Raw genomic sequence first — 9,952 nt, 5'->3', positions numbered from 1 at the left:
TACAGCTCAAATTGAATACCATTCTCAGAGCTTTTTGATTTCATGAAAAAGATATTCTATTTAATGAATCCATTCATGAACTAATTCCGTTGTCTCCATTGTGAAGTGAAACGCATTGTTTATGGATAGTTTTCAATCGTCGTTAGAGATTTATTACTTCCAATGCAACAGCACGTATATAAATTCAGTGTTGAACGGTCTTGATTTTTCTACCAGAAGCTGTACGAGGTCAATAATTCTCCTTACTTAAATTATTTATTACCTCATATAAATGCTAATATGAGATGTTAGTTGACACCAATAAGCATTTGGAAGCTTTATAGAAAAAAAAGGAAAACCCGAAACCGTGAGCTCAGAAATTAAGTGGGAAAACATGATAATTTGTAATTGAATAAAGTCTGTTTGCCATGAGAAATCCCAAAAATTATTTGAAATTTAAAAATATTCGAACGGTTGCCGAACATAACGATAATTGTGAAGACTTTCGACTTCACTATGCAGATTTTAAATTTTTAAATGACTTGATCCATGTGAAGTTATTGATAGTATAGTACACTTTGTTTTCATTTCAATAATGGTTTAGGTACAGATAAGCTGACAAATACTTATTGTGATAGTCCGAAGATAGAAATATGTAGGTCGTAATCTGTGGTATTTTTTCAAAGGAATTTTAAATTGATAAGCACGTTTAATGTATGCAAAGAATTGTAACAGACCGCTCTTAAATGTTCCCCGATACTCTAAGATATCGCACTAGACTCAACTATTTTTTTTAATAAATGTTCGTGTATAAAGTTCGAGCTTGCATGTTCGTAACGTAAGTAAGTGCGTCACTGTTTGTGGTGTCTGTCATTGATTGAAGATGATCGTTGTGTTCTACCGTTGAAATGTTGTGTCGACTTTTATATCATGTGTTTGTGCAGTTCTCGGTGATGTGCGTTATTGTGTGTGTTTGAGCTGCAGTTCTGTCACGTAGTGTTGTGTCTAGTGATATTTGTTTAAACATGTCATTTGAAGCGAGAGGTTTTGCTTGCCATCAAACCAGGTTGAACATCAAACCAGGTTAAACCAAGCATTATTTTCTTACAATGTCCTGTACCAAGTCATGAATATGGCACTTGTTATCAAATAGTGCGTTTGTTTTTGTTGTATTTCAGTGGTCCTGATGTTTCTATGTTTTCCTCTTTAGTTATGTGTTTCACTCAGTTTTAATTTGTAACCAAGATTTGTTTTCTCTTAGTGGATTTCTGACACGATATCTTTATGTCTTTAAATTGATTGTTTGATTTTAATAGTCATTTGTTATTTATATGTGAAGTCTGTTGTCACATTTTAGGTTCCAAGATATTGACATTTTTACCAATAATGTCTGTTTGAGTTTCTCGACCATTTTTTTCAATATCATGGACTTAGCTAACTATAAGACAACCTTTTTTGAAAAGTTTCTGAACTAAGTCAAGAATATGGCAGCCATATATTATTCGTTTTATTGGTTGATATAGTCAAGCGTGTTAGTTTTTTCATGTTTAATGGACGTTTCCCTTTAATAATATTGCCCTGGAGTTTGGTATTTTTGTTATTTTTTTTACATTGTCTGCATTAATTATTTACATTTCAATTCCATTTATACAAGCAAAATCATGACCACTGAAATAGGAAATAGCATATGTTTCCATGTAAATAAACTCATCATAAATAACAGGATTCAAATTTAATATTCACTCCAGACGCGCGTTTCGTCTATAAAAGACCCATCAGTGACGCTCGAGTCAAAAATTTAAAAAAAAAACCAAATAAAGTACGAAGTTGAAGAGCATTGAGGAACAAAGTTTCCTAAAAGTAAAAGACATGATATTTATTTTTTTGTAGCTTCTAGTTCTGTTCATCAACTCGCGAGGAGACTAAAAATTGTTATACATGGTACAAATTATTACTTGACTCTAGGAAAGCACATTCATTTATTAAATCCTCTTTACATTTTGATAGTTTTTATACTTTAAACCATGAACAATTGCGGTCGATAATCAAGAAAATCTTAAGCTTTGAGCTAATTTAAGGGCGATTGGATGAGTTTGTCCCGTAAAAATATTCCATAATGTTTCTTGTCGCCAACATATCGCCTTATTTTATTTCAGACGCTCATCATATTTAGATGAAGGTTTTCAATCATCAAAAGTAAAATTGAATTTGATATTATTAAAAAAAATCTGTTGAATTAAATAATTTTTTTCAAGTGTATTTTAGGGAGATGACTTGTAAAAGTTTATAATTTCAGATTGTTTGAGGGCGCAAGGCGCCCGAAATGAAAAAGTGATTATATGATTAGATTAGAGTGAGAAATAATACATTGACCTTCAATTCTAATCAAATAACAGCTCGTTAAAGTACACCCCTGAATAAAAATGTTACAATCCAGGTAATACCTTACTGGACATGCATCTTCTGTCTACCCTTGCAATTTCAGATATCATTTTAGGTGCTGCCAAAGCCAATTAAATTGATAACTGTTTACCTTAAACTGAACACTCAAGTTTTTTGTTTATTGGTAAAGCGGATAAATATTTGAGGACAATATCCAAATCCCATAAAAATTGGTATTTTGGTAAAGGTGGGATATTTTGTAGAACACCTTCTATTTATCGCTTTACTATAGGTAATTGACCAATTTGGACGCCATCGATATATGGCAAGACTGAAGATCTGGCCGAACGGTGAAAATTTAAAGTTCTGTATTGATACCCCTATTTATACATCCAAGTCATAAAATATAAGATAGCGGCCAAAGGTTCTGAAAAGGAATCAATTTCCCGTGAGTCACACCAGCTAGACCACTTATTCCAGGCACTGTCGTACGAAGATCTTGTTCCCGATTTCCAAGACCCAAGGAGTAATTCTTTAGTTTCCTCTGAAATTCCAATTGAGTTAAATGATCTCCGGAGACCGTCCACCCGGCTAATTTTAACGTTTTGTTCAGAATCAGTGGGTGTGGTTCTTTCATGGGAGACAATAAAGTGTTGTGACTCAGTATTTTCATAGGAACTGCTAGTATGATTAACAACTTTCCTATGTTTAATCTTACCTTTTCTGTTTGGTCCCGTTTCCGTTTTTGTGTTTTGGTATCTAGGTAAGACCAACTCTGTCTGACATCTTCTTCTGTCCCGTCGACTAACGACATTTCATCATCTTGACGAGAAGAGATATTTCTCCTCGCCTTGGGAGAAGAGCCCAAAGGCTCGACTACCTTATCAGTTTCTACCGCCACTGCGGTATAACTTTCATTTTCTTCAATGACCCTATGGTCTTCCGAATCAAGTGCACCGCTCTCTCGAGACGGTGTAGCCATCCCTTCCGGAATGTCATTGAGTTGGGCGTTAGCCATGCTAACTAAAATAATAAACCCACTAACCTTTAAATAATTTAAAAAACCTCTTTACTCAAAGAGAGCTAAATTGAAAGTCAATCTATTGGGCCGAGTTCACTTTACTTACTCGGGTTTCAACAATACGATTGTACTTGAACCACTCGAGTTAACCCCGCGTACCCTGGTTACAACCCTCACCGAGCTAGGGTTAAACTCGAGAAACTCTTGAATGACGTCAAACCAATGAGAATATTTTATTTTTTATGCTTGGTCAGTGCCTTACCCTAGAGTTACTTAGAGTTGTTCCGAATATCAACTCTGGTGCGTTCACGTGATAATCTATTAACTCTAAAGTCGAGTTTCAAGTGAACTCGGCCTTGTAGCCCGAGGTATACGATGTTACCTATGGGCATGCGCAGTAAGGTATAACCTTGATTGTAACATTTTTTATTCAGGGGTGTACTAGAATTGAAGGTCAATGCATTATTATATCTCACGAAAATCTTAGAAATATAATTTTAATTCTTGGTGCCGAGATAGCACCTTCAACATATTTGTTTACCAGATCCTCTTATCATTTGAATCCTTAAAACAATGCATGTGTTTGGTATTCAAGTAAATCTAACACGAGTTAAGGTATCATACGTATATACAATTTTTTATGTCACCAGGAAAAAATATTAACTCTTCAATTTTTATTCAAATTTTAATGATGTTTTCTAATCATAAGTCCAAAACCTTTGGTGAGTTTGACATTAAAAAATTTTGAAAAAAAAAGAGATCATTGGAACCCTCTTTACAGATAGTGACTTAGTAAAAATTTTAACATCTAAATTATGCGATTAATCTGCCTTTTAATTATTCATAATAAAAGTTGTCTTGAAGACTGTATAGTACAGCTATTTTGTAATATCAAATTTTCATTGTTCATTTTTCATTTTCTTTTATGCTAGAAACGAGCACAAACACCTATTCAGACTGAACAACTTTTCAGAATGATAAGATAGCTTATACAAAAATGAACGTGAGTGCTATCATATATACCACTCCTTATACAAATAAAAGGTAATGTTGAGTTATTTTCTACGTCGTTAAATAGAACAGTTCGAAGAATCGAATCTTGTTTATCAGATTTGATTAGTTGTATTTTCTTTATATAAGCTAAAATAGAATTGAAAGTCTGAAGATAACAATTATACTGTCTAGCGACATGTACTGATTATCCGTTAATGAGAAGGAAATTACGTAATGAAATACAATGCTTCAGATTTTTTTGTTGTTGCAAACGCTGTATTTTTTTTAAATCACGTATGCTTTTATAGCACATCAACTACAAAGTTCTAGACTGTGTCATTTCAAAATTATAAGTATGTCATTTGTCAGTAAATCCCGCAGTATACATTTGTTTTGACTACAAAGTATAAGTGAACATGGGCCAGGTGAAGTCCGTCTCTGGGTGCGGGTTTGTCTTTACTTTGTTAAAGACCCATTTGTGGTCTTTGGCTGTGTTTTTAACTCATTGATCGGGTTGTTGTTGTCTCTTTAACATACTTTCCATTCTCTATTTGACATTTCGTCGCTGATGATATCACCAGCCGAGTAGTCTGCACTACGGTATTGACATGAATATCAATTATTTGGTCATTTTATAAATTTCCTGTTAACAAAAATATGATTTTTTTAAAAACCTAAGGAATTTCTTATCCCAGACATAGATTACCATAGCCGTATTTGGCACATTTTTGGAATTTTTGGTCCTTAATGCTCTCCAACTTTGTACTTGTTTGGCTTAACCATTTTTATCTTAGCGTCACTGATACCTTTGATAACTTTTTAGTACACAAAAAAGTTGTGTGCTACATTTGTGCTATGTTTTACATATACGTTTTAAAATTCTCAGTTTAAGGCAAAACTTCATACTGACACAAATAATCACATCTATAGAAATAGATATTTTTAGAACCTAAAGATACTTTTATGGCATATTATTCTGCCTAAAAAATAGTTGTTTGTGTACCTCATGCTTAGAGTAACGCTTTTGCAACGCGTTTGTATTGGTTTGAGAGCAATCGGCTTCTAGCAACACGTTTGCTTTTGGTTCTCGTTGTTGTTCTGGGTGACATGCATCATATTATAAATATGTCACCCCTAAAAAGGACTAATGACATTTTATGTATCAACAACCCTTAATTTTTACTATCAAACAATGACGGAATTTTATGCGACTGCCATTCAAGTGAGAGGTTTAGCGCTATAAAACCAGGTTCAATCCACCATTTTCTCCTTTAAAAATGCCGGTGTAACCAAGTCAGGAATATGACAGTTGTTGTCCATTCGTTTGGTGTGTTTTATCATTTGATTATGTCATTTGATCAGGAACTTTCCGTTTTGAATTTTCCTCGGAGTTCAGTACTTTTGCGTTTTTTTACATTTTATATAAGATTAACATTTTATAAAAATAGGCCAGAATAATATGCACCCGATGTTTTGGCTAAACCCAATCTCGAATCTAAAAGAGATGTTTTTGTAAGAAACATTAATAACATAGCATATGTAGTTAGTTATTTTCATAGGTAGATATTTTCACAAAGAAATTGGTCGAGTTAATAGGGTATTGAAGTTAGTGTGTTGACTGGAAATTTACAAACGGTGGGACGCGTCTCTGAAGAAGATAGTGCTTGTACAACTATGCCAAAGAAAATGGAAAATATAATTATTTTGACGCATCGAAGACATACAACACTTTGTACCTGTGACCATGTTAACAAGTCGGTCTATCTGGATCCGACAAAGACACTTTGCTGTACTTCAATTTTCAAAAATTCCTAAAATGCATGCTTGTTAGAATTTTATTAAGCTTTTTTTTTTCATTAATGTCGGACTATTTCTATAAATCATATTGTCAGTCTTTGCAATCTGACTCCTATCACTCGATTTTTTTCCATACCCAGAGTTTCATATGAAAAGTCCAAATGTAGGGAAAATGTTGGTTTTTTTTTTGTCTTTTTAATGAAAACGGTGCAAGCGATTAATATCAGTAAATATGCGAAAACAGATATATACAGACAGAATATTATTACCACATTTATAAGTCAAACTGACATTCATTTAACTGCAATTGTTGGAATAACCATTTATGAATATGGATTATTACACTTGACTGTCTATATGAAGAAAACTTTATGATTCATTGTCCACTTGGGAAACAGTTATCATATTTATTGTAAAGTATGTTATAATTCAACAGTTTTAGTAGCATGCCATACTTCGATGAGTGTTAGTTTAGTTTTAACATATTTATGTATAGAGGATTTCGAAACTAGTTATTGCAACTATATTAATTCCTTAATTTCCACTTCGCTGGTGCGAGTTCTGCCTTGTAGCGACATTAGCCTGCTCTTTTACGAAACCTGCAAGGGTGTCTTTAACGTGCAAGATATATTGCTCTCTTTTAACACACATGCCAGTCATTTATCTTTCCCTTTCGATGTGCTTTCATCGTTTTTCAAGACCATACTTGTAAATACTAGTGTGACGGTAGAGCGAAAAATCAGTCCGATGAGTCATGTCTTTGTTCTTGAGGAGATATTACAAATGTTGCCTTTACATATGGAAACATCTTTTACCAAATCTTACCTCAAACATGAAACATTTGATTTATAAATCTTTGAATCGGAGTGTGTTATGCAAGAAATGCGACAGATTCTGAATACGGGAAGATTCAAACTAATAAATCGAAAATAAAGTTACAACGCCATGGCAAATAAAGTCAACAGTAGTATGCCGCTGTTCAAAAAAGATCAAAAGACAAACAACAGTATACAAAACACAACATAGAAAATCAAGACCTATGAAATCAACTTCATATAGATAAAGGAGCATGTCAACAAGAAGAGGATCACCGATGGTTCTGGGAATACCCATTGTCTGTTGAAACATACGACGTCCGTAACCCGGTGATGAGTCTAATTCGGTTGGTCACATTCGGAAAAGGGAGCACTAGGATTGTGGTTACTACGATTGGAAAATATCAGTCGTCGTAGGTGAAACAGATATTCAATAACGGTCAACATAGTCATAAAATGTTAAATTATTTAACGAAAGGACATGTAAATAGCAGATGGTGCAGCTAAAGGATATTTCTAGTTTATTTTTGTTCTTTCTAAGAAGCACCTGTATGAAGTCAACTTCTGAAGATATTCATCAAAGAGCATGTCGACAAGAAAAGGATCGCAGATGGCTCTGGGAATATCAATTTTTTGTCGAAACATTCGTCCTTAACTCGTTGATGAGTCTAATTCGGTTGGTCACATTCGGAAAAAAGATCACGGGATTTTGGTTACTTCGACTGACACATATTCGTCGTCGTCTGTGAAACAGATGTTCTCTAATGTTTGTGCTATTTTCACATCTTCTGATCAGTGTGAGAAAAAAAATTCTCCTCACTAGTGAAAAATATGTTCTCGGCAAATGATTGGTTGAAATTTAATTGTGACGTTAAATTTTCTTGTTTTCTTCTGAATTTTCTTATTGTGACGTCATGAAAAAAGGCGACTATGCCTGATGACGTCACATCAAAAGTACACAACTTTCCTCAAATCTTTGAGAAGGAAGGACAAAAATCATTAGAGAAACAGATTCCACCCCTGTAACTCGTATCTCAACAGTTAAATTTTAATTATTTAAAAAGCTCGGCAAGCCTCGCGCTTTCAAAATTAAAATTTAACTGTCTCGAGTGGAGAAATGTCGTTATACACTTGTTGCAGTTGTGGAATCTATATTTCCATAACGGTCAGAATAGACATGTAAAAGCCGGTTTCTTGAGGCTTTTAGTAAATAATAACTAAACTTCTGAATAGGGTTCTGTAACTTTTATTTCAGACTAACGAAGTTCAATACTATATGGTAATGTAAATAAAGCCCTGTAAAATATAAATGTACTTATAAATTACAGAAAGATAAATCTGTTTACTAAGTAATAATAATTAAAACTAATGTTTGTAATTCATTATCATGCAAACTCATTCAGCTGCATACATATGTATCTGATCACAAAAATATATAATGTGGATACCATGGCAATTACTTGTCTCAATTACAGTTATATCAATTCGACTTTAAGTTATTATAGTACATGTTCTCATATGCTGTCTCATACCAAAGTCTATTGAATAATACTTGTGTGGATAATCTAAAGTACACAAAACGTAAGCTGCATGCTTGTTAAATCAAAAAGCTACTAATCACAAAAAGTAACAATAAAAGCAAAGCAAATATTAAAAACTAAAGCTAAGCGAAACAAGAATACAAATACACTTAGCTTACCTCACATATCGTGCAAGTGGCACATTTCCATATAAACCATATTACACACTACATCTTTAATACAGTAAGGTTTATATATACCTGTATAACAAAAATGTTAATTATAAATCTTTGTTAAGCAATGTTTATTGTTTATAGTAAAAATCAATATCAACCTAGATATCTATTTTTAGTTCTTATATCGATTTACTTTAATTCGATTAACCTTTAAACATTACAACATTCTTTCGGTCCACTCGACACTCGCAATCATTCAATTTATATGTAAACTTTATCTTCAAATCATTATACCAGATTTAATAGGCTATTGAAGTATTATTTTATATGATCGTAAAATTCAACTCTTCTTATGTTTTAATATATATTTACGTTCTCTTTTGTTATGAAATTTAGCTCTCGTTCTCGACATTCAATCTCAACATGCATACGTGTAAAATATGAACTATAGGACAGTTATTGCAAAGTTAATAAAGAAAGATATAGGACTGACCTTATTTATGAAACTCCAAATCACAGAATTGTTATTGTATAGAGTGTTATTTGCAGACAGGTAAAATATGTGTTGACCACAAGATGTCTTCCCATAAGATATAGAACAAAAGAATTAAACCGCCAAAAGTACTGACCAATAGAAGAAATGTCCGAAAGCACTCAAATCAACCGTGAAAATAAAGTAATAACTACAGTGAATTCAGACTTAACCAAACCATAAGAATAGAATTCGTCCGTCAATAGTCCATGTCAATAAGTTAAAATAGAATAACACATAATACTAATCCTTAATTACAGAATGTAATTAATAAGCTAACAATATAACTTTATTCAAATATGTACTAATATCAATTACTAAGAATATAAAAATATACAAAATACATAAAATAACAGGCAATCACAGACATAGAATTTTGAATTCTTTAACGAGAGGACATCGTCAAAATAGAAGAAGGAGAAGTTAAAAGATATTGCTGGCGTCTTTTCGTTCTTTCTATATGAGCACCTGTATTAAGTCAACTTTATATAGATAAGGGAGCAAGTCGTCAAGAAGGAGAGCACTGATGGTTCTGGGAATATCGATTGATTTGTTGTCCTTCAGACGTATGAATCATGTTGTCAATCAAGAAATCGAGCATCTCGATAATATCAGTCACAGAGTGATTTTTTACAATGATCGATTAATCCTTCCTCAAGAAAGGTAGTCCAAATACTTATGACGCCTTGAAAGGCTGCTATATCTTTTGGCTTTGACGCCTTACATCGACTTGAAAG

General features: G+C 33.1%; 1 long non-coding RNA gene across 1 annotated transcript; it reads right to left on the bottom strand.

Annotated features, from left to right (window-relative positions):
• Positions 1-8,217: 8,217 nt before the first annotated feature.
• LOC139490267 (uncharacterized) lies at positions 8,218-9,502 on the bottom strand. Its single transcript, XR_011656255.1, has 2 exons — positions 8,687-9,502; positions 8,218-8,283 (listed from the first exon to the last, which is right to left on the bottom strand). It is a non-coding gene; the product is annotated as an uncharacterized lncRNA (long non-coding RNA).
• Between the last annotated feature and the right edge of the window lie 450 nt (positions 9,503-9,952).

This window comes from Mytilus edulis, chromosome 9 (assembly GCF_963676685.1).
Source record: "Mytilus edulis chromosome 9, xbMytEdul2.2, whole genome shotgun sequence".
Taxonomy (NCBI): Eukaryota; Metazoa; Mollusca; class Bivalvia; order Mytilida; family Mytilidae; genus Mytilus; species Mytilus edulis.
Note: the sequence above shows the minus strand (reverse complement) of the source record. Positions and strands in the feature narration are given on the sequence as shown.